General features: G+C 39.5%; 1 non-coding gene across 1 annotated transcript; it reads left to right on the top strand.

Moving 5' to 3' along the window:
* Positions 1-1,089: 1,089 nt before the first annotated feature.
* Positions 1,090-1,163, top strand: trnan-guu (transfer RNA asparagine (anticodon GUU)). The gene has a single exon. It is a non-coding gene; the product is annotated as a tRNA-Asn (tRNA).
* Positions 1,164-7,229: the final 6,066 nt, after the last annotated feature.

Here is a 7,229-nt window from a genome sequence, read left to right as displayed (position 1 = left end):
ACAACAGTTCTAATGTGTTCAATTGTTCCACATAGCGGGCTACTGAGTTGTTTTCGGAACTGAAACCTATAAGAACAGTATTTAAGATGCACCATGGCCCAGAATCGTTCATTGGGACTAGGATTAATATCAATTGAAAGTACTCCAAAATAAAAGATTTAACCTGAATATTAAAAGAGCAGGAAAGTATTACAACAACACCATAACGTCTTGACTTCCAATCTTCTTCCTTGTTCAGGCCATGTACAGTAAAATGACATAATCAGTGGAGTCATGCCGAGGTTGAAAGTTTAAGCCTCACCTGGAGCAGCCTGGTTTTCTGTCTTGACAAAAAACGGCGTGAAATGATCACGTATTTCACTCTACTTCTCTCTTGTATTAAAGCAGATCTTGCTAGGTGAGCATTTGCTCCGGTTAATTAGGTCACTTTTCATGTTAACTCACTTCTTCTAAACACAACATTTCCTGGTGCATGTTTTCTCCATGAAAAAAGTCATTTTCCCTTCCATGATTTCTCGTTTTGTTTCATCAAAGAGTACAGAAAGAAGAAAGAAAGGAAAAGTGTCATAAATGAACTCTGCCGCCCTTGGGAGATGTCAAGCGCATTGGACATGAAAAGTGCCCAATAAAAGCCATTTCTCTTCGTTTCTCTTACAGTCGGGGCTCCTGTTGCGTGTAAAGGAGGCAGCTTGCTCAGCCAGCAGACTCAGGGCTTACTGAACACAGATGGCTCAGAGCGGTGTGTCCAAGCGGCTGTAAAAGAGGAGAATTCTGCCGGCACTGTAGCTTAGTTGCTTTAAGTATCTATCTCGTTAACTGGAGATCCTGGCTCCACATCCCAGCTGTGCCTTTCTTTTTGTGCAGAAAGTACCATTTTGGACAACCGCATAGGGCTTGATTTAGTTTAATGCATGAATGCATTTCCTTTCTGCAACAACTTGTTTTTCAAGAAATTCATACAGCTTGTGAAAAATGAAATTTAATTCTTGGCTATCAGAGCAGAAGGAATATTGCCGACTGGCAAGAAAATGCAAGCAATGTTTATTTTTTGACCGGAAAGGTGCGAATGGAGAAGTGTCTCTCTCATCAGTCTCTGTGGCGCAATCGGTGAGCGCATTCGGTTGTTAACTGAAAGGTTGGTGGTTCAAGCCCACCCAGGGACGATCTTCTTATTATTGTCAATGTAAACACTGCCTCCGCTAAAGCCGGAACCTTAAACCTCTTTATATTTGCCGAAAATGCGAGTCTTTTGCCCGTGTCCAACAACAACACTTGAGACCGGGGAAGTCCAATAGTGATCAACGCCGCAACTCCCCAGAGAACCATATTCACCCATGGAAAAGTATCTTTGAAGGGCTGGCGGGAGATATCATTTATACTCCTGTTGCGTCCTCTGCTAAAATAGTTCAGAAATACAACGCGGATTTGTTTGAGATTTTGACAAGCATTGTTACGTTAGCACTGTGAAGTTGGATGTTGATATTTTGATATATTTACCTTCATTTTAACATAAATATAAACATAAATGCTGTACAATCTATGCTGTACAATCAAACACAGGCATATTTTGAGTCTCGTGCTGATCGTCCTGTGGATCCAAAAGAAAATTTTAAAGCTGATACATTTTTGATTGTAATTTGCATCTAGCTACAACGTCCCTGGAAAAGAGATTTTATTAGTTGCGTGCAATCGGTATCTTTTACTTTACGTATGGTAGTGGAAATACTTTGAAAAATGTTTTCTAAAGAAGATTGTATTGCCAGGACCTGCCTTTAGCGCTCAGTAGCGATGACGCTGTTGATATAGATGGAGAAGAAATGTCAGATGAATTGATGATCTAAGCTAAAATAGCCCTAACACGCCTCCAGTAACAGTGTTTGTATTCATAGCAAGTAATCTCTTATCTATCTGTGTACAGGTCAGCTGGAGGTCCACAGGTGATGGTAATTTAAGTAAGTAGCTGTGTTAGCATGCATGGGCTGCAAAAGAACAAGTAAAGGTTTATTCAATGCTGAAACAAGAAGGAAGCAGTGGAGCCTTCTTTGGGTGTGATACCAAGACATCGAAAGTTTATTTTTAATTATTGTTCTAAAAAATGCGAAGGCAAATAACCTTTTTACATGATATGGAATGTGACTGGTTAAATTTCAGCACAGTTGCAACCCACTTTATAAAGGGTGTGCACACGTATACAACCAAGGCATTGAAAGTTTTTTGTTGTTTATTGTTCCAAAAAATGTTCCATTTCTTTTCTTTCTTAAATGTTGTTGATTAAAAGATCTTATTAAATGTGAAAAAATCTGATTGTGAAAAGGTCAAAATGTTAGTGAAAAAATATGTAATGTGAGGAAAGATGAATTGTGGGAGCCCCTTGACTCCTCATGTCGTACTGTATTTCTCTCTCATACTACTGGGTGAGGTGCCGTCACTTCTGGATAAAGTCCGTCAGTGGTCATTCCAGACGGGTCAGGTACGACTGCGCTTCGGCACAATAAGAGACATGTGACTTGCGAGGATCCTGACAGTGTCACCCTTCTTCCAGAGCTTGGATAGCTCAGTTGGTAGCGCATCAGACTTTTAATCTGAGGGTCCAGGGTTCAAGTCCCTGTTCAGGCAGTTGTCCTTTCTTTAAATCTATTGTGAATGTCATTATAAATCGGTAAGGTGTCGGTCTCGTAAACCGACGATCGCGGGGTCCAACCCCGTCCGTGCCTATATCGTTTGCCAAGACTTTACTTTATCTATATCGTCAATTGTCTTGCAATGCAGAAATCTCTGTAATAAGAAGAAAAGGACTATCAGTAGTAGTTAATAATCCTTCGACAAAGAAACGGGCGCATTCAAAACAGCAGCCTCCACTGCTGGTTAGGATGGCTGAGTGGTCTTAGGTGCCAGACTCAAGGACTCAATCATGTGTAGTGACAGTTTTATTTTATTCACAACACGGATTTCCATTCATGTTTATTAAGATGTGTAATTTGTATGTTTGTATGAGAACAGTTTCTTCAAAAGTCCTGTCAATTAACAGTGGAGAGCTAGCCGACGTATGTCTTCATGAAAACGCTCTTTAAGGCGATTACAAATGTCTTGAACAAATCTGCGTCATATTTTTAAAATAGTTTAGCTCAAGATACAACGGGAGCATAAATGAATTCTTGCGCCCGCCATTCCAAGATAAAACTCCATGTGTGAATCTTATTTTACTTGAAGTTGATGATGTTGGTCACTATTGGAAATTGCCCAGTGATATCGACTCAGGTACTCAGTTGTTACGTGCTGTAATTCGATACATGCAAAGCATTTGCATTCCCTCCAATTATCAATAAAGTCAATAATGTATTAAACATTACATGCCACTTCTTCCCTAGATGATGTTCATGTTGGATCAGTGAGAAAAGCATGCCAGGTTGTGCATGAACCAGCACCTTACTATCATTTTAGTCCCAACCTGACCGCACTAAGCAATTGTACCACAGAGACTCAAAAGGGTCGGTTTTCTCCATTTACAGTTTTTGGGAAAAAAATCATCTAATTTTTAAGCAAGATTGTATTACAAATTTCACAAATTGTAAGTATTTCTGGAAAAACACTGTTTCAGAAAGAAACTGAGTAGACGGGAATAGCCCAGTCAGTAGAATATCGAACTTTTCATCTCAGGGTCCCTATTCAGGCGGCTGATTTTCTTGCAACTACTTATTCCATGCTGAAACGAGCAGGAAACAACGTTTCAGCAGTGGAGCCTTCTTTGGGTGTGATATAGAATAAACCTTTACTTGTTTCTTTCAAATTAATTTAAACCTCATCTCCAGCACCTAAACTTGTCAGTTGCTTTCAGTAGCTAAAGACACAGGCCATTCTGCTCCAGGTGAGGTTCGAACTCACAACCTCGTCATAGCTCCGCTGTGTACTGCTGTATAAGCACCGCTTGCTGGCCAATTGCACCGCTGGAGCTGTGGAACACCCACCCCTCATACAGACTGACACTGCAGAAACACAGGGTGAAAACAGGGTTTTGGTTGTGAATCCATCTCCACATGGGGGAAAGGGACAGTACAATAGAAAAGAATATACAAGAGAAGAAACTGAAAGAATTGTGCTCACTGCAGAGTAGGAAGGAAAGAGGTGGCCGGATACATAAAACAGCTTGGCGGATAATTTGTAACGACATTCTTTGCTGACAATCAGCAGTTGGATTTCTTTTCATGTTCCGCTGTGTAGTTTGAACGTTTGTTCTCCCAGATCGGTTGGTTACTGTATATGAGATCAGCTGATATAAATTAGGACTAATCAGAATCAATACAACTGATGTCTGGTGAAGGCAAATAACCTTTGTACATGATCTGGGATGTGACTGGTTAAATTTCAGCACAGTTGCAACCCCCTTTATAAAGGGTGTGCACACGTATGCAACCAAGGCATTGAAAGTTTTTTATTTATTGTTCCAAAAAATGTTCCATTTGTTTTCTTTCTTAAATGTTGTTGATTAAAAGATCTTATTAAATGTGAAAAAATCTGATTGTGAAAGGTCAAAATGTTAGTGAAAAAATGTGTAATGTGAGGAAAGATGAATTGTGGGAGCCCCTTGACTCCTCGTGTCGTACTGTATTTCTCTCTCATTCTACTGGGAGTGGCGCCGTCACTTCTGGATAAAGTCCTTCAGTGGTCATTCCAGAGGGGTCAGGTACGACTGCGCTTCGGCACAAGAAGAGACATGTGACTTGCGAGGATCCCGACAGTATTAACTACCTTCCGGAGCCTGGATAGCTCAGACAATAGAGCATCAGACTTTTAATCTGAGGGTCCAGGGTTCAAGTCCCTGTTCAGGCAGTTGTGCTTTCCTTAAATCTTTCGTGAATGTCATTATAAATCGTTAAGGTGTCGGTCTTGTAAACCGAAGATCGCGGGGTCCAACCGCTTCCATGCCTGTTTAGTTTGCCAAGACTTTACTTTATCTATATCGTCAATTGTCTTGCACTGTAGAAATCTCTGTAATAAGAAGAAAAGAACTATCAGTAGTAGTTAATAATCCTTCGACAAAGAAACGGGCGCATTCAAAACAGCAGCCTCCACTGCTTGTCAGGATGGCTGAGTGGTCTTAGGTGCCAGACTCAAGGACTCAATCATGTGTAGTGACAGTTTTATGTTATTCACAACACGGATTTCCATTCATGTTTATTAAGATGTGTAATTTGTATGTTGGTTGTATGAGAACAGTTTCTTCAAAAGTCCTGTCAATTAACAGTGGAGAGCTAGCCGACGTATGTCTTCATGAAAACGCTCTTTAAGGCGATTACAAATGTCTTGAACAAATCTGCATCATATTTTTAAAATAGTTTAGCTCAAGATGCAACGGGAGTATAAATGAATTCTCCCGCCCTCCATTCCAAGATAAAACTCCATGTGTGAATCTTATTTTACTTGAAGTTGATGATGTTGGTCATTATTGGAAATTGCCCGGTGAGGGCTAACACAAGTTTTAATGTAGATGACACTGTAGTAGAAGAGGTATTATTAACTCTTGTAGAGTGATGCTGATTTTATTTTTTGCCTTTAATTTTAAAGTGAACTGCATTCTAAATTATAGCATGACATAGCATGACTCTGAGCTTTAGTTTTTCAGGTGCGTAGGCTGCAAAGGAACAAGTAATAGGTTTATTCCATGCTGAAAAAAAGAAGGTGCGCAGATAAAGCTGTCAGTTCATCTTAGTCCATGAATATCAGCAACGTTATCGCTACAGAGCGCTAAAGGCAGGTCCTGACAATACTTCATGAGATCTTTTTTAATATTTCTGGTACCATACAAAAAGCCAAAAATATACATTGCATGTAACTGATAAAATCTCTCTTCGAGGGACGTTATAACTACAAGCAAAATAAATGGAAACTTTATCAGCTTTAAATGTTTCTTTTGGATCCAGAATATATTGTATATTAATAAAGAGCCATTCTTATATTCTTTTGACCTGTTTATTAACTACACAAATCACAACCTTATGCCATATATTCATACTCCCTCGTTGTGTTGTCTCGCAATGTCTACTCACTATAATACATCTCCTCTTTTGTTATTTTAGTCCAGAACCTTACCATACGATTGTAAGAATTATATATCAACACACAAGAAAATTATCTATTACAACAAAATTTATGTAAAACCTTCCATTTCTATTCAACACATTCAACTCTCTTTTTTTAACAACAACTCAAATATGTAACAACTCAAATTTTAGTTAAATTTCTACTTAAGTCGCTTCTAAATATCACCTCATTGCTAGCAGACTAAGTAACTTCTACATAGAAAACACAAACAGAATAGGGCAATTTAACATTTGGAGAGCTATGTACTTTGCATTGCCTGTCCTTTCCTAGTTAGTTTTCTAAAGGGTTCTGATATATCTGTATAATTGGGAATGAATTTTATAAAAAATCTACAAGTGCCTAAGAACAAGCGCAAAAGTGCAACATTCTCAGGTCTCGGTGCACTGCAAACAGCTGTCACCTTTTTCGGTCTGATATTATTCCTTCTGCAGTGACCAAAGGTCCCAGTATCTCGATCTCTTTTAGGCCAAAGATACACTTATCTTTATTTAAAGTTAAGCCTCTGTCTTGGAATCTTTGGAATACTTGCCTGAGCCTCTGTTCTAGTTGTTCTTCATTTTCCGCATGTACTACAACAACATCCATATACTGTACCATACAACATCTGGCATTGCACACAACATTGAGTCCATAGCCTTCTGATAGGCGTCTGGTGCAATAGACAAGCCAAAAGGAACTTTTCTGAAACGGTAACAACCCCTGTGTGTGATGAAGGTAGTCAGGTGTCTTGATTCTGGGGCCAACTCAACTTGCCAGAACCCTTTTCAAGCTTTTTTGGTACTGGATGTCTCTCTCTGATAACTGCTTCATTCACTTCTCGCAGATCCACAAACAGTCTCACTTCCTTGGTGTCTTTTTTAGGTATTATCAGAATATTTGAGATCCATTCTGCACCTTCATTCACGTCTTCAATAATTCCATCATCCAACATTTTATCTAACTCTTGATTAACAGCTTCTATCATCGGATATGTAGTGTGCTCTCACGAGGCACCAGTTCTGTAGGGGTTTGGGCATTTACGGGTGTAGTGTTTCATAGCCGTTCAGGGACGCCAAATATGTAATCATAGTGGCTCTCTGAAGGCACCAGTTCTGTAGGGTTTGGGCATTTACTGAGACAATTATCAATTG

The sequence above is a fragment of the Atractosteus spatula genome (genome assembly GCF_055471065.1).
Source record: "Atractosteus spatula isolate fAtrSpa1 chromosome 10 unlocalized genomic scaffold, fAtrSpa1.hap1 SUPER_10_unloc_3, whole genome shotgun sequence".
NCBI lineage: Eukaryota > Metazoa > Chordata > Actinopteri > Semionotiformes > Lepisosteidae > Atractosteus > Atractosteus spatula.
The sequence above is the reverse complement of the archived record's forward strand: the minus strand, read 5'-3'. Positions and strand labels throughout refer to the sequence as shown.